Below are 19056 nucleotides of genomic sequence, written 5' to 3'. Positions count from 1 at the left end.
CAACATTATAGATGAACATAACCCACACCAAGGCACCTCATGGCTCCTCAGAACACTAAGGAACAAAAGAAAATATCCCACAAGTTTCCAGAAAGAAGAGAACATATCACATCCAAAGATCAGGAATTAGAAGAGCAAGAGTCAGACCTAACAGCAACACTGGGACCTAAATGACAGCAGAGTAATGCCTTTAAAATTGTAAAAGGAATCAATTTATAATCAAGAATTCTTTTCCTAGCTAAACTACGTGTGAGAGGAAAGACAATTTCAAACATAAAAGGTCTAAAAATGTTTGCTTCCATCCAGGACATTGATTTGCTGGTGAAGGATGCACTTGTCACAAATAAGGGAGGAAGCTCAGAAAGAGGAAGAGGAGGCACAGGAAACAGGGAATCCAGCACAGGAGAGACACAGAGAGACTCCCTGGGAGGAGGGTGAAGGGACAGCCAAGGATGAGACGGTGCTTCGAACATAGATGGCCACAGTCCCGCCTGGAGCGCATGTGAAGGCTGCAGCCATATTTCTTGAAGAAGATTCAATTGACAGAATGTTCGGTGTACCTGGATGTCTTGAGAGAAGAGTGCAATAATGGTGAAGAGTTTAGGGTTGTGTCAATGATAAATGCACAGGAACCTATGCGAACAAAAATTCAGGACTCTAGTTATTTCCAGAAAAGATAAACAAGGCTAGTTCAGAAAAGGGGAAAAAATTAAAGTTGCTTGATTCATCTATAAATAGTTTGCATAGTTATAAAATAGCTAATGCAGAATATAAATCATATAGGCCTGTATTAGGATATAACTACCCAAAATGAACCCCTTACTGTCTTTCCTGGAACTGTGGGGACAAGGGGAGTGAATGGGATGATGGAGGAGGTGGAGTGAAAGACAACCCAGCCTCCTGTGTCAACCCTGGGGATTTACATGCAATGACTAAAATGAAAAGTCTGGAAGTAGTAACGTAAACATGTTATTTAGAAATTTGGAGGTAAATCCCAGAAGAATTAGCTAAAAGAGAGGAAAGTGGCTGATCTGAAGAGGGAAAGCAAGAGAAAAGATATGCTTGTTCTTCTTTTTTCTTTTCTTCTTTAATGTTTGGCAGTAAATGTTATGAAATAACAGGAATTTTTAAACCATGTAGAAATACATTTTGATAACATTTATGTGTTTATGTATACACATACAAGTATCTATATATATTTATAAATGTGTGTATGGATATGTGGTTTGATCTGTTTCAATTTCTATTTCTATCAGCTTTTCTACAAAGATAAATCACAAAGGAATTTTTCTATTTCTGCCTGGACTTTGGGTCTTGTGAGCAGAGGGATAGGAGAAACAAAAAAATGTTTCCCTAGAACTCTTAACCCTCATAAGGGTGTTGGGTAAGAATTCTTACTTCGGAAGATTTTTCTTACTATATATATTTTGGAAAATTACACTTGTGGATGTATCCCATGCTACTAGCATGTTGTTGGCACATAGCAAGCGCTCAATAAATATTTGCTGAATAAGTAAATAAATGTATGAAGATAAAATTAAATTAGTGGTATATAAAAACACGTATGACAAAAGGGGAAATACTTACTGGTAGACTTTGATAAAATTAATATACTTACTAAAAATTTTAAGTTAGTGTCTGTAATAATTGAAAGGGGATGTAAAACTTCCAAATTAGTGTAAGGGAAAGAAGTTGAGTTTAAAAAAATGACCCACTCTAAAAGAACGAGAAAGAAGAAAAACCAGGAAAAATAGGACAAATAGAAAACATGTAATAAGATGGTAGAAATAAATTCAAATGAATAAATAATCACAGTAAATGTAAGTGGGCTGAAAACTTATCAATTAAACGACAGAGAATATTAAAATGGATTTTAGAAAATCAGCTTTATACTTTTACCAAAGACACATCTTAAAGTAAGGATACAGAAATGTCAAAAGTAAAAGGATGAAGAAAGATATTTTAGGCAAATACTAATAGAAAGTTCATGTGGCTACAATAATATCAAGCAAAATACACTTTACTGTAAAAAAAAATTACTAAAGGTTTAAGAATATCATTAAATATTGACAAGTTTTCACTCACCATAAAAAATAACAATTCTATCCTTTTCTGTATCTACTAAAATAGTTTCAGTATATAAAGCAAAAATTGATAGAACTGGGGTGCCTAGGTGGCACAGCGGTTAAGCGTCTGCCTTCGGCTCAGGGCGTGATCCCGGCGTTCTGGGATCTAGCCCCACATCAGGCCCCTCCGCTATGAGCCTGCTTCTTCCTCTCCCACTCCCCCTGCTTGTGTTCTCTCTCTCGCTGGCTGTCTCTATCTCTGTCAAATAAATAAATAAAATCTTTAAAAAAAAATTGATAGAACTACAAAAAGAAGATAGCAAAATGCACCTACCCAGAGGAAAATTTTAATGCAATTCCCTCCAAAAATGATAGATCAAGCAGGCAAAAAATTAGCTAGAAATAGATTTGAATGACGCAATTAACACATTTATTCCAGAGGCTATATATAGAACTCTGAATCCAGCAAGTGGCAAATACAGCCTGTGCTCAAGCACACGTGGGACACTGACGAGAATCAAGTTTGTATTATTAAGCCAATTAAGCAAGTCTGTGTAAGTGGGAAAGCTACCCTATCATAGATGCTGTCTTTTCTGACCAAAATGGAACTACACATTTCTTTAAAATAACATTTACAAAAACATGTTGAAGATTTTTAAACATACTTCTAAAATATCCATGGGTCAAAAAACAAATAAAGTTAGGAGCATCTGGGTGTCTCAGTTGGTAGAGCATCCAACTCTTGGTTTAGGCTCAGGTCATGATCTCAGGGTCGTGAGATTGAGCCCTGCCTCCCGGGGAGTCGGCTTGGGATTCTCTCTCTCCTCACCCTCTGCCCTTCCTCCCACTCACATGTGTGTGCACTCTCTCTCTCTCTCTCAAATAAATACATAACTCTTAAAAAACACAGATGAACTTAGCAATTGGAAAGTACATAAATTTGAAGGATAACAAAATACTACATACCAGATATGTGTAACGAACAAAGGTGACATTAGTGGGAATTTTACAGGCTTAAATGTTTCTATTAGAAAATAAGAAAGAATAGAAATTAGAGAGCCAAGTGTCTTAAGAAATTACAGAATACTATATATAGAATGTACACAAAGAATGAAGCCAAAAGTTGATCTTTTTGAAAATCTTAAAACTGTTTTTTTTACTAGTTTGATTTTTTAAAGAGAAAAACATAATTAATATTAAGATTTAGAAATCATTTATAACTATAAATATAGGCTATGTTTTAAAATATTAAGGGAATAGGGACACCTGGGTGGCTCAGTTGATAAAGGGTATGATTCCTGATTTCGGATTAGGCCAGGATCCCAGGGTCCTGGGATCGAGCCCCCTGTTGGGCTCCCTGCTCAGCAGGGAGCCTGCTTCTCCCTCTCTCTGCCCCTCCCGCTCCTAGTCTCTCTCTCTCTCTCATAAACAAATAAAATCTTTAAAGAAAAAAATCAGGACCAGAGCAAGGATGTCTCGTATCGCTGCTTTCACTGAATATCATACTTCCTGTTCTGACTTGTGCAGCAAGAAAAGAAATAAATGTTATAAGAAATGTAAAGAAAGAGATAAAACTGTTATATGCAAACAAACTTACCCAAATGGTTTTTCTGGGTAAGGTGATTCGAAAATTTATATGGAAGAATGGATGTTCAAGAATAGTCAAGACGTTTTTGAAGAAAAAGAATGGGGTGGGGCGCCTGGGTGGCACAGCGGTTAAGCGTCTGCCTTCGGCTCAGGGCGTGATCCCGGCGTTATGAGATCGAGCCCCACATCAGGCTCCTCCACTATGAGCCTGCTTCTTCCTCTCCCACTCCCCCTGCTTGTGTTCCCTCTCTCGCTAGCTGTCTCTATCTCTGTCGAATAAATAAATAAAATCTTTAAAAAAAAAAAAAAGAAAAAGAAAAAGAATGGGGTGGAGCAAATTGGCGCTGCCATCTCTACACCCGAATTTATTTTGAACTATAGTAATTAAGACAGTGAGGTATTGACACAAGGATAGAACTATGTGACTGGAATAGACCAGAAAGCCCAGAAATACAGAAAATGTGTCTAAGATTAAAATGGCATTTAAGATTGGTAAGGAAAAGATAGACCGTTAATTAATTAGTTCTGGGTCCATTAACTTGATTCAAAATAACAATTTGGATCCCAGTATCACTGCAATATCAGTATCACTTCCAATTAGATTAAAGACTCAATTTGAAAAGCAAAAGTTAAAATTTTTGGACAAAATCATAGGAAGATATCTTTAAGACTATGATACAGAGAGGAACTTCTTATACAAGATATAAAAGGCGCAATTCATAACGAAAAAGATTGATAAATTCAACTACATTACAATTTAAAACTTTGATACAACAAAAGAAACCATTAAAAAAAAAGACAAGTCACAAACTGAGAGAAGATACTATAACATATAACTAATAAACAATATCCTGAAAAATATGAAGATCTCTTGACACAACCCAACAGTTCTGTATGTGTGATATGTTTTGCAACACAAACATGCAATTAACATTTTTATTGTATAAATATATATATTCTTAATCTATAAATCCATATTGTATAGATTTAAAATAAGGTGTGGCTAGAGAGGGAATTAGTGGAATTAGTTGAATGGTAAAATAGAAATAAAGAAATTATCTGAAATGCAGTTCAGCTATTCAGAAGTAGAAACTGTGAATGAGAAATGGAGAGACATAGAAGACAGATTTAGAAGTTCTAATAAGTATCTAATCAGAGTTCTACAAAGAAAAGACTGAGGCAGAGGAAATATTTGAAGACCTAATAACTGAGTGTTCCCCAAAACTTATAAACAGGGGCACCCACGCTGGAGAACAATTTGTGAATCCTTTTAAAGTTGAGTGTGTGCATTTCCCAACAACCCAGCAATCTTACCCCTAGGTATGTATACACCACCAATAATTTCTTGCACACGTGTACAAGGTAACATGTACAAGAATATTCATGGTGTTAGCATTTGTAATTGGAAAACACTGGAAGTAGTCATCAATACGAGAGAAGATAAATTATGATATATCCACATAATAAAATACCATGCTTCACTAAAAATTAATAAACTGGAGCTATGTATGTCAACACAAAGAAATTTGCAAAGATACTGACGGATAAAACCAAGTTGAAGAAAGCATATGGTTCGATGTCATTTATTTAAAAGACACAAATGTGTAATACAAAAAATATCATTCAGAGATGAATACTAATGTATTTGTATAAGTATAAAGAAATGCTCAGAAATAAACAAACACCAAACTCGGGATGGTGATTTCCTGTGGACAGAGTGGGGAGAGAAGGAGTTATGATCAGAAAAGGAGCACGTAGGGGTCTTTAATTGTATTGATAAAATTCTATTTCTTAGAGTAAAAAGCTCATCAGTTCCTTACATCACTCTTTATAGCCTTTTTTATGCCTGAAATATTCCAAAATCTATTTTTTAAGCAGCTAAAAGGCCTTTGAGATATAACTGAGGATGTCCGAGAGGTGGGGCTATTTTAACTGAAATGTTAATATAAAAGTTTCTAGAGACATCTAAAGATTCATAAAATACAGGTTATCCATGGGTTATTCTCGACTCTTCATCTTCCTTTCTCCCCTGGACGACACTGGATTTCCTCTGGCCTGGCAATATCATATATCTTCATGGCACACGTGTTCTCCTTTCTCCTCTCCACGTTCACTGTGTCCTCAGCTAATAAACATTCCTCAAGCCTCTACTGTCCTTGATAAATAAATAAGGAACTCCTGTCACTTACACCTGCAGTGAACTCCTTGCCTTCCCTCTGGCCCAGAGTTCTTGGACAAGCAGCTGATACTTCCTACCTCCGGCCCATCACTTCGCTCTGTAAACCGCTACTATCTGGTTCCTGTCCACTTCTCTGGAAGAGCTCCCACTTGGGTTACCACAGTCACTTGAAAGTCAAATTCAAAGTAACTTTCCAGTTTAACAGACGCCGGCTGCACTTGACGTTCCTGATCTCCGCCTGCTCTCCGAAGCTCTTTCGTCCCCTTGGCTCTGCGATCCTCATCGTTTCTTGTTCTCCGCACACCTCTTATTTCTCTTCTGTTTGCTTCATAATCTCTGAGTTAATCACTTTTGTTAATAAATCAGGCGACCGAATCTGCATGTGTGCGTTTCTGAATCCTCTCTTCCGTTCACATCCTTGTTCCAGAACCACACGATCTTTTTTTTTCAATTTACTTATTTGAGAGAGAGAAAGAGAGAGAGGGGGAGGGTGCATGAACAAGAAGGGGGGAGGGGAAGAGGGAGAGAACCTCCACACTGCATTGAGCAGGGGAGCCCGAAGTGGGGCTCAATCTCAGGAACCAGGAGATTGTAACCTGAGCCAAAACCAAGAGTCGGAGGCTCAGCTGACTGAGCCACCCAGGCGCCCCCAGAACCACATGGCTTAATTACTATATCTTCATAATTGACCTTAATATAGGATAACATAAGGTCTCCAGCTTTGTTTCTCCTCAAGACTGTCTTGGCTATCGTAAGGCTCTTTAAAATCTTTCCCCTAGCTCTGTCCCCAAAATTTTTTGGAAATTTTTGAAATTCCAAAGTCTAAGAATATCTAACTTAGTTATTCTTAATCAAGTTAAGGATTAATTTAGAGAACAGCTTCTTCAGAAACCTGCCGATCTTCCCGCCACACGTGGCTTAGGTTCCCATCTCATAGATACTCATGATTCTCAGGGCATCTTTTTTCCTAGAGATATTTTTGGGAATAATAATGATTATTTATGTGCTTATTTTAATTTTTATTCAATATCTCCTGCAACCCTATGCATTAGATACTATTATCCCATTTAATAGATCAGAAACCTGATATAGAGAAAAGTAAACCTACTTGCCTTTCACACAACTGGTAAGTTTCAAAGTTAGCATTCAGATCCAGGTCTGTCTGATTCCAAAGCCCGCTCTTGTTTTGTTTTGACTTTCACGGCTCACTCCTCCTCTTCTAATGACACAATATAATCATCCCAGAATTTAAACTCAAGTTGTTAGAGATTCGATGTTCACTTGTAGGTTGTTAACTTCACAGCATATCCTAGTCAACAACCATAAGTAAGGGCTCACGACGTTCTCTTATTCTGTATAAGAAGTACTGTTTATGTTTGAATTACTTATTGCTGAGTAACCAATCACCCCAGAATGTACTGACATCGAACAACAAGCATATCATCACACTCGAGTAATCTGTGGGTCAGGGCACAGCGGGAAGGGTTTGTTTCTGTTCCACCCGCTGCGGGGCCTCAGCTGGGGACCCCGACATGGCTGGAGGCGCCTTCATTTATATGCCCCCGGCGCCTGAGCTGGGACTCTGAAAGGCTGGGCTCAGCTGGGGCCCATCAGCAGAGCGCCTAGATGGGGCCTCTCCACTAGCAAGTGACGGCGGGGTTCCAGGAGAGGGAGCACGTCGGTCCAGAGAGCAAGCATTCCCGGAAAAAGGAGGCCGCGGCAGGACCCTTTCTGATCTAGCCTCCGAAGGGCCCCAGCAGCGCTGGCATCAACTTCTGTTAGACAAAGCGATCACAAGCCAGCTCAGATTTTTTTTTAAAGATTTTATTTATTTATTTATTTATTTATTTATTTATTTATTTATTTATGAGAGAGAGGAAGAGAGAGAGAGCATGAGTGGGAGGGGCAGAGAGAGAAGGAGAGAGAGAATCTTAAGCAGATGCCACACAGCGCAGAGCCCGAGGCAGGGCTCGATCCCACGACTCTGAGATCAAGACCTGAGCTGCAAACCAAGACTCAGATGCTTAACCGACTGAGCCACCCTGGTGCCCCAAGCCTGCTTAGATCTGAGGGGCAGGAACGTAGAGCCTGCCTCTTTGTGGCAGGAGTCGCAACAAATTTGGGACCATATCTTAAAATCACCAAAGTTTATAAAAATATCAAGACTTTAATCATGTTTTTTCATTTCCGCACCCTAGTTTTTCTCTTTATAGCTCGTATCAGGTCTGGGAGTGATGTCTTCACAGTTCCCAGAGTTCTGTAGTCTCTCACAGTGTCCACAGTTGGATATATTCTGCAGGAGGGATGTGACATTTCTACGGGTCCCCATTACCCCGCACATCAGGAGGATGTGAGGTGGTATTAGAAACACATTCTAAATCTCCCGTTCCTCTCATCTGGAATTTTCCCATTGTCATGAACCATGAAAAAACAGGCATCATATGGTACCCGAGAAATGTAACAGGGAGTGCTTCCCTGGCTTAAGAAGCTTTATTTTAAATTATGATAATAAGTAATATATGAGGAGATACTTAAACAAAACTAAATATTTGAATATTTCCTTTGACTAGTACTGGGCTACCTGGAGTACTTAACTCACCACTTGTCAGCACCGTGCTCAGCACTTCTTTGATCTTTTAAGATTCTCTGTCCTTTCTCTTCAAAGTGTGGTCCTCAGACCAGCAGCATCCACATCACCTGAGAGCTTGTTAAAAACGCAGAATCCTGGGCCCCAGCCTAGACCTCTTGAAGCAGAATCTGCATTTTTAACAAGATCCCCAGGGGATTCGAGCACATTTGAAAGCTTTAACGCCCTGCTTCCAGAAGTAGGCACCATTACCGTCTGCCTGAAGAAACTGGCCGAAGGTGCACAATCTTGAGTTAGCCGAGCCAGAATCCAAATCCAGATCTGACCGGCTCTGAGATCCCCAGGATCCCGACAACTACTCCAAAAGGCTTCACAGTAAATCCCATCACCCTGTTAGCGAGGGTTTTGCTCTCTGGACAACTGCCGTGTTGTTTAAAGGGAGGTCATGAAAGTCTTCCAGATTCTGAAAACGAGGCTCTAGACCTGGTTTCTCCACCAGAGTAGCATTGCTCCATCCCCTTGAGAACCGTCTGGCCCTCTGTTCCCCCTGAATGATCGAGAGCACCTTAAAGATGCGGCCATTGCCCTGTTTTCACATCTCCAGAAATTAACACAGAAGGTGGCGCATCCCATAGGATCCGCCCCTTACGCACTCGTTAATGAATCAACAATAGACCTGTCTGTTCAAGTGATCTGTGTAGACTGGGGACAGCTACAGGTTATAGCTGATGCTATTTTGCAAGAAAAGAAGGCACAGGGGCTTTCTCTGGCGTTTGTTCGGAGCCCAGACGTTCGGCTGCAGAAAACCAAGGCACGAAGCTGCTTTTGGCTTGTCGGGCCGCTTCTCTCTCCACGCAGGCAGCCCCCAACCTCAGCCAAGCAATGGCACTTCCTGAGAAACCTGCGCCTTTCTTTCCCCTCTTCGGAGCACAGCTCCTCTGGGGCTATAACGAAACTCCACCCGATCTCTGAAGGACAGGACCTGTGAAATGCTTGGGACACTTGATCCCCACGTGTCAGTGGTCCTGCCATTTCTTTTCTTTTCTTCCTCTTTTCCTTAATCGGTTCTATCTCGTCTCTTCCTATGGAGAACTCTAAGGAGAGGAGAACGTGGACACCCAGCAGTGCCTTGCACTTAGAGCAAGCAGACGTCCTGGTTTGCCCAGGACCGACTCTGTTTATGCCTGCTGTCCTGGCGTAGTTTTTAAAAACATCCTCTTTCGCTGTCAAAAACGTCTCTGTGTGGATGATAAATGAGTGGTCACCGGAGCCACTGGGACCTGGTGATGGCTCTGAAGTCAGCTCAGGAGCCAGAACAGGGCCAGTCCGTCACGCAGGCACCGGCTTTCTGGACTGGCCCATCGTCTGCGGTTGGCTGCTGCTCTGAGCGCGGTCTGCAGGCTGCAGTCAGCTGCCGAGCTGCCCAGGCCCCAGCCCGGCCCTCCTCAGTCAGAAGCAGGAGCTTCCTTGCCTCCAGGGCCTTGGTCTGACACCCTGCTCTCACCTTAGCTTCCCTCAAAGAGCCCTGAGGACCTTCTCTTCCCCTAGCCCACGTCCTCCAGACCCTGGGCCCCAAATTCTTAGCTTTCAGTCTCAAGGCCTCCAGCTTCCCACCATCCTTCAGCAGAGGCCTGAATACCACGCCTGTCTGCGCACCGCAGGGCTATTATTAGGGGGTAGCGTCAGAAATGCACACTGCAATCCCTGGTGGCCCTTTGATCCCCCGAGCGGAGGAGAGAATCGCCGGAAGGGACAGCCCAGCCTGAGGTTAGATAGTCCGCTGCTCTTTCCTCCGGGCTCCGGGGGACTGCAGGCCAGCAGGAAGAAGCCGAGCTATTCTTAGCCGAGGTGTGGGAGCCTGGCAGGAGCTGCAGGCCCTGCCCCAAGGGTCAGAGGCAGGAACTGGCCACCCACTTTGGCTGCTCCCCCCTCTCCTTTGGCTGCCCCTCACATGAGGAAATGACCACCACCCTCCCCCAACCCAGCGGCAACTAAGGCCCAGTCTCAGGCCGCCTCCCCGGTCCCCTCAGCAGCGAGCATGGCTCAGCCCCCCTCCTTCGGGTCAGCGTGTGGGTACAGCCACCATCTCAGTTCCTTCGCGGAACCCTATCATCCCACAGATGCCAAGGCTGAGCTCCAGAGCAGGGAAGTGATCTGTCCAGGCCCCCCTGGATATTCTGGGTCTGACCCAGAACTCTAGCCAGTGCTGGGCAGGGTCCTAGGTGATGGGAGCAGCAAGGTTGGGCTAAGGTTTCCCAAGGCCGGTCAGAAGGCATGGGCTACCTGGGACAACACCTCATAAGTCCTCGGGAAAATGACGAAAAATAAGACAAGGTCACCAATTGTACTTTTGTAGAAAGGGCTTTCTTTTGAGTTTATGCTCTTCTCAACTTAAGATTGTAAAAAAAATGACCTTGTTTTTATGAAATGACCATACTAGCATATGACAATCCTATGTCAGCCCCTAACATTAAAACATCTTTTACTGATGTGTGAAGTAAAAATATATTTGTGAACCAATAAAGCAGAGAATACTGACAAGAAAATAAAGCCACAGTTCATTCTTTCATTCAGGAGATATTCAGAGGGTCTACTAACTGGCCTGCATTGCGTCAGGGCACAAGACACACATGGTTCCCCCTCATGCTGCTTACAGCCAAATGGGGATGACAAGTGACAAACAAGTAAATGTGTGACTGTGTAAAATGTGATAGGTGCTACGAGTGAGTTTTTTAAAGGATGGTGCTGTAAGACAGGAGAGATGCGACTGGGGGGGGTGCTTCGTTTCAGTGGGGCGGTCAGGGAAGACCAGACGATGGGGGGCAGCCGACAGAAGGCAATCAGGGAAGAGGAGCAGTCAGGCAAAGGGACAGCTCGGGTGGAGATCTGAGGTCGGAAGAGACCTCGGCAAGATTTGGGAAGCTGAGACAGCCACTGAGGGGGAGAGTGGGCGAAGGGGCCAGCCCCAGAGCAGAGGCTGACGGGCAAGGTGAAGCCCAGCCCCTTCAGATCTGATTGGCCACGGTGAGCGGTTTGGATTTTATTTTAGAGCAAAGGGAAGTCATTGAAAGGTTTTCAGCAGGGGAATGAAATGTCCCAGTTTTAATTTTAAACATATTACCTCTGCTTGCTGTGTGAAGAAGGAACAGGGGAAACTCAAGAATGGTCAGAGGGAGACTAGATCAGATGTGGTTGGAATTCCAAGTGAGAAATGCAGGAGATACAGAGACGTGGTAGACTTTCCTCAAGATTATATTCTAGTTGTAAGCAAACACACACACACACACAATGAGTCAGATCATTTGGCGAATTCAATAAAGTCATATGTTTGGACAAAGATTTTTGGAGACAAGAGTTGAGAACACTCCAGGACCTTCCCACTCCCTCTTTAGTCCTAATCCTCTGGCTTGCCTATGGGGTCTTCAGATGGGCATTGTGCTTGTTCTCTTAGGTCAATACATTCTCAGAGACCCTGTCCCTGTTGTCCCCAACCAGTCCTCCCAAAGTTCCTCAGTACGGATGTGGCCATCTCTGGAGAAAACACACATCTGGGAAGCAGCTGCCTGGCCACTCTCACAAAATCATCGTCTAATCCAGTTGAAGCTGGAGTGGAGTGAAGGCGTGGAGGACTAAGGAAAAACATGAAGCCTGTCCAAGATGGGATCTGGGTAGAGTGTCAGGGGCACCACCCCATCTTTGGAGACATGCCTCCAGGGTAGCCCTTGGGATTTCAACTGGCCTTTGTGCCTTCCTCTGATCCCTGCAAAACCAGATGTGTCCCACAGCTGTGTACCATCTGCTACCCTCCACCCCAGTGGAAGCTACAGTTTGGGGGTTAAGGAAGGGAGGCAAAGACAGTGACTCTTCTTTGGCTCTGGAGGGTGAGTTGTAGGAATGAGTCTAGACTTCCCACGAAGTAGGCAAATGGCCTGGAATCCATCTGCACAGTGGCTCCCCCAAAACTCTCTCCTGGCATGGAAAAAATGTTAAAGGAAACTCAATGTCTTGGGGTTTCCAAACCTTTCCTACTGAATGGTTCATAGACTCTGGCTCAGAGACTTCATCTTTCCTGTTCCCTCTACTCCCTGCCCCTTTTCCTTCCTCCACACCCCAAGCATGTGCACCCCAAGTTTCCAAACCCGGATCATTATAAGTCTAGTAGCATCTCGTCCGGAGGACAGGCAATCCTCCCAAAGGAAGAAAACTGTACTCCCGTCCAGTAGATGACATTATCAGCCCCCTCCCTGAACTCAGAAGTTTGGTGCAGCCCAGACATATGGATCTTTTTAGAGACTCATGCAATTTGGCAACCCTGTTTCACACCCTCCGAGCCCTGCCGCTCTGACGCTGCTCTGCTGGGAGTGCACCAGGAGAGGGAAGGAGCGGATCTGGGCAGGCTCTACGACTCTTGTTCTTCCCTGGTCATTTCTCCTGGCAGCTCTCTACTCAATCTGGAAAACAAAAATTGTTTCTTTCCTGGTTCAATCTTTGGCTGAAAACAGAAAGGAGTTGAGAGTGAGAGTGAGAGAGAGAGAGAGGGAAGGAGAGAGGGACAGAGAGACAGAGAGAGAGAGAGATGAGAGAAAGAAAGAACACAGAACGATACTGGTCAGTTTTCCAAGACAAAGACTGGGAGCTCCTCAACCAGCTGTATACTCTGCCTTGCTCCTCCTCCTCTTCTCCATCTCTAGTCACTCCACGGAGAGCTATTTGCATTCCGCAAGTGTGTGTGATTGGGGACGCTGGATTGTGCAGTGCACAACCTGAGCTCTATCTACTTCAGTCCTGCCTCCTCCATCGGGTAATCCATCCTGAGCCTCTGGTGAGTAAATTCAGCCTTGCTCCATATGTTCTAAAATGATGAAAAATGCTTCTGTGGAGACAAAAAGAGGTCCCTGAACCTTTGCAGATGCACATTTGCCCCCTTTTCCCAGCCAGTTACACAGGAGCCTGGACTGTCTTGGCGGAAAGGGAACTTTCTTGCTGCCCCTGGAAGAAAGAAGGACTTTTCTGCTCAGAAAGCAGCAACAAGAACAGCCAAGGAAAGTATTCTGGCACTCAGAGGTCCTCTCCCAGCATGAGACCTCTGGTGACCCCCCAACTGGGGAGTCTGTAAATTTTGAACCCTAAAGGGTGAGGCCATCTTGGATGAAGATGCTAAACTAGGAGGGGTCCCAAAAATTCACAAGAATCGGGCCATTCTCGAGCCATTCCCCGCCCCTGCCTCCAAGGTGGTCTCTTCCGGGCCCACAGAACCAACGCAGATGATGAGAGGCAGGAGAAATGAGAAGTGAGGAATGCTTTGCCTTTTTCTTTCAGAGCCAGGCCCAGATCAACCACCTTATTTTATTTTTGATGGTTTCAAGACAGAAAAGACCTCCACACAAAGCATAAGAGTCAATAGCTTGGGACAGATGTTTCCTTTCCAGCCACGTTTTCCTGCCCCGAGTTAAAAATAGCCAGCCTCTTTGCTTTGGCTTCCATAAGATGTATGTTGTTACCGCTCTCCATTTGGGTTTGCAGAGACGAAGATGGATGGGTCCCTGGATTTTAAACCCTATTGGCCTATGAACTAGATGCAATATCGGGTGCAAGATAATCCAGCTCCCTGAGGGGGCTTCCGGGACCCTCCCGTGAAGGAAATGGTTCCCTTACATCTGCCCTCAGGCAGCACCAGGCAGGATTTCCAAGTGAAGAAGGCAGTTTGCCAAGTGGCTCCTCTTTTGTTTCTCCACAAATCCTTCATCTTGGAATTTTCTTGCATCGATTACACGCTGACCCCCAGGGTAGCTTGGACCCCCTTTGATACTCGGGCTTTAATGGAAACATAAACTCTATCCACTAGCATCCATGAGCGATGCTGAGATAGGCCGGCTCGGTCAGGAAGATTTATTGAAGGCCTAGAACAGACACAAGGGAAGTGAGCAGAGACAATACCAGAAGGACAGCCACACTCACAGTCACAAACAATGCACGTCGGACCCATTCTCAGAGCGCTGCTTCCCCGGACGTAGAGGCTCCTTATCCAAGTTGGCTTCATCACAGACATGTTCCCCCTTCAGCCAAGCTGTGCTCAGCGATCACAAGGCCGCTCCCAGAGGATATCCCAGATTCGGACAGAGCTAAAGGAAAACACTACCATCATGAATAATTGCCCCACCTTCCACCTTCTCGAAACGAAAATAGCTTTGCTTATTGTTTTCGTTTGTAAAAGTAATGCACAGCTATTGTAAATACCGCATGCACAGGCTGCCTACAGAAGTGGAGAAGAAAGTGAAATGTAGCCATAACTTCACCACCAGCGACAATCCTTGTATATGTGCGGGAGGCAAGTTATCGCTTCACGCCATAAAATAGCATCACCCTGTGACACGCTTTTGGCCCTCACCCACCGCCAGCTCTTACTAGGTGCAGCAATGCACAGAAAAGCTGTGGGTTGGGAGCCAGTCTAGCTGAAATGCCACAACCTCTCTCTCTGACTCGAGAGCTTGTCCCTTAGGAGCCAAACTGAGATGGTGGCCCTAGGCCAATGCTTGGAGGGGAGGGGAAAATGAGACATTACATTTTATGCCTCTTTTCTAATCATCATTACATTTTTGCCTTTAATGATATCCCAAGGGGCCTGTGAAAGATGCCAACAGATTATCTCGGGCGCCGGCACTAGGTGGCCAGCCCAAGCTCACTCCCTTCTAAGGAACAGCCCCACCCACTCGGATGCAACGAGGGATGTCGTCCCAACATATAATTCATGTATACATACGTAGACAGCCATATGTAATTTGAAAACTTCTATAACTTAAAAATTTGTAACAAATTAAGACAAAGATTATTCATGAACAAGTAGTGATATGGATTAAAAAGGGGACATACTCCAGATAAAGAACAGATTAATGAGACAGAAGGAATTTTATCAATAACAATTTGAAAACTTGGATAAATACGTAATTGCCTAGGAAAATAATAACACTTGCTCAAGAAGAAATTTTTTTAAACTGAGAACTCATAACAACTAATGGAATCAGTATTTTAAAATAGTCTCACACTAAATACCGGGCCCAAATGATTTCATAGGCAAGTTCTAACAAATCTTTAAGGAAGTAATCATCCCAATCTTATACAAACTCTTCCTGAGAATAGAAGAAAGAAAAAGAAAAGAAATACTCTTCAACTCACTTTATAAGAACTTTATAACCCCAATACCAAAATCAAACAATGACATAGTGATGAAGGAAAAAATACAGGCTCATTTCATTTATGGATACAGAAGCAAAAATCATAAATAGAAAATTGGACTCACAAATTAAATTCTACAGTGTATAAAAATGCTAATAAACCATGACAAAGTTGGGCTTAATGCAAAGTTGGTTTAATGCTAGAAAATCTGTAAATGTAATTCACTGTACTACCATATTAAAGGGAAATAATATATATCATTTCCATAGATCTAGATAAGACATTTTTAAAAATCATAATAGCTCGTTATTAAAGAAAGAAATTTTTTAGTAAATGAGGAATGGAAAGGAATGTGTTTAGCATGATACAAAGCACATATAAAAAATTAAGTAAACGTGGTCCTAAGTGGGAAAACATTAGAATATTCGCCTTTAAAATCTGGAACGAGGCAAGGATGTTTAGGACCACCACATCTTTAATCCTCGCTGCAGGTGTTCTTGTCAGGACATTACCTAAAAAAAAAAAAATGATAATAATTCAAAGGGAGAAGAATTGGAAAGAAGAAATAAAATTATCCCTATATGCAGCTGATATGATTATTTACATAGAAAACCCAAGGAATCTACAAACACGTAGGAATAATAGGAGAATTTCACAAGGGAGCTCAATAGAAGATTAATATAAAACAATGAGTTGTTGTTTCATACACCAGCAACAAAAATAATTTAAAAGAATATACGATTTATAATAGCATTAGAGGACATCCATCATCTAGGAATAAATCTAATGAAAGGTGAATTACAACCGCTGCAAGAAAAATCAGAAACTTTAAGGAAGACCCAAACAATGGAGAGCTATGCCAAATTCACCGAAGGAAAGATTTGGTTCTCTCCAAATTAATCTACAGAGAAGTTCTGATCGAAATCCAAAAGGCTATTTTTGGGCAAGAACCTGATAAGCGGATTCTAATACATATGGAAGAGTAAAGAGCAGAGAAGAGCCAGGCCACTTTCCTGAAGACAATCTGGGTCTTCACTTCCCTACCCATATCAGGACTTACTTGAAGCCACAGATTAGACAGTGGTAAAGGTACTGGGGTACACATGGTGACCAGCGGATAGAGTCCAGGAACAGGCCCACCTTTATACAAAATGTTGGCATGTAACAGAATGGCGTTTCAGATCAGTAGGGAAATTAGAGGATACTCAGTAAACAGAGCTGGGAAAGTGGTTATCTGTATGAAAAATATATGACACTGGATTAGTGCCAGTTATTCACCCTGAATCTCTTAGTTCCAACCTCACATTTCTAGACTCTTCTTTATAATGCCAGGGATAGTGTGTGTTTGCTCCATTATGTGAGAATATTCGATTCCTCTACAGAGGCCAAGAAAAGCAAACTGGGCAAAATTCATCAGCTGTATTCACTATAGATAATATGTAAACACGTCCGCTGAGACAGTGGCAGAATTCAGATATGCTAAAAATAGGTAGCAAGTTTTTAAGCTGCAAAGACATGTAAAAATGAAATAAATGGAATATGTTGTAAAAACAATGGAATGAACCAGAGTATTACTTGCAGGTGGAAAAGGATAGAACGATTAAGTCATCACAAGGTAGAGAGCATGCCACCACAGGGCTGGCAGCCAGGTCATTATCCACCTAAATTGTCTACCAATTGGTGAAACCATTCTTGTCCCTGTTTGCTCTGCCCCAGAAACGCTGACAGAGGGGATGGCTGCACAGAACACTGACGAGCTGTGTGAGTGGACTTGTGACCGGGCCTACCTGCCTTGCACCGCCCAGTAGAGCAAGTATTGGTAGCAATGTTGGTTCCAACCGTGTTCCATCTACTGATCCCTTACCTAACTTCAGCTCTGGTCCTTACAACTAACTATACCATCGGAACATAACACAGGAGAGTGGGGCTCTTTCACCTTGCCTGCTCCCTACCCCATGCTGACTAACCTACCCCAACTCTTTCTTCTCCTTTCTGGCTGTATGTTTGAAATAGATTCAATAACCTTTGGGATCTGATCATTGTCATTTGGCCTGAGCCTTCTTGCTCTGTGGCCTCCACGGCCTGTCTATGGCATATTGGGAGGCTACGACTACATGGAGCTAATTTCCCACTGGCCACTGGGGCCAGGAATCCACATGCCATATTTCTCAGACCCCCTTTTCAGTGGGTTTCCAGTTAGGTTCTGCCAAGAGGAGGCACTGGAGAGACACTGGAGGCAGGAAGAGGAAAGAAGGGACTCATGTCTGACTTCAAATCCTCGTGGCCTCCCTATGGCACCCAAACACGTCTGCCACCAAGGCTCCCTCCCTGCTCACCTGGGATCTAAACCCTGAGAGTTTCCAAAGAGCCAAAACAAGTTTGCAACAGGCGGAAAAAGTGTTGGTTCTAAAATATGAAATTGGAAAATCAAAATGAACAAAAGTTGTATTTACTGTCTATGAAAGGTAAACTTAGCCAACTTGTCAACCACAAGGCAACTCTAACAGGTTTACATGCACGTAATAAAGTTTGAATTACAAGAACCAAATGAAGAATATACTTTAAAACTCAAAAAAAATTTAAAATCCTTTCCCTTTCTTTCTTTTTTTTACATCAAAGAATTGATATTTAACATGGGATGCGGGTCTAGTTTAAATTGATTGATAACGATGTGTGTGTGTGAGTGTGTGTGTGTGTTGGGGCTGAGGTGAGGCGATGTTCCACGGTAAGGGTGCTCGTAACCTAGAGGTTTATAAAGGGCCTGACGGAGCCTCTCACTCTGGATCTTTCTGTTGCACCCTCCACTACGTGCCGTGTAGTTACCATTCTCTTCTATCGCCCCTTATGTGATGAAGTCGCAGGGCAGAGACACCAAGGGGCAGCCAAGAAAGGCGAGAGCTTTGAAGACCCTTGTGAGCTCACCTCAATCTGATTGTGAGGAAACACCAGGCGGGGGCCCCAGGAGGGCCTCAGACTGAACAAGAGTTTGTGGGCGGCAGCAGTGAGCTTGTGAGTGCTTGAGGTGGTGAGTCTCAGGGACTCTGGAAGATAGGAAGGGTAGCCATTCATCACCTAGTGGCACAGGCGTGGTGCAGACCGGAGAAGAACAGCTCTGGTTTCTCAGAGGCAGGGGTGTCCCGGCTTCCCATCCCTCTCCTATTTTTTCCTCTCTGAAGTCTGCCATCCACTCTGCACCCAGTGTGTCTTCTTTCTACACTAGGGCTTCTTGAACTTAGTGTGCATAAGAATCACAGACGCTGCCTGTGAAAAGTGCAGATTCCTGGACCCTAACCTGGATTCTCTGTAGACGACGCTTTGAGAAGGTCTGCACCAAAGCTAGGTTAAGACATTCAGGTGCTAGAGACAAGCTCTTTCCTGTCTCCTGTGGTCCAGCAGGGCAGACAAATGGCATTTGAAGTAACCAGGAGAAAAGAGTAGGAATGAAGGAAGAGCCATGCGAGTCA

This window comes from Ursus americanus, chromosome 2, assembly GCF_024610735.1.
Source record: "Ursus americanus isolate L20-20 chromosome 2, mUrsAme1.1.p, whole genome shotgun sequence".
In the NCBI taxonomy this organism is placed as follows: domain Eukaryota; kingdom Metazoa; phylum Chordata; class Mammalia; order Carnivora; family Ursidae; genus Ursus; species Ursus americanus.
The sequence above is the reverse complement of the archived record's forward strand: the minus strand, read 5'-3'. Positions refer to the sequence as shown.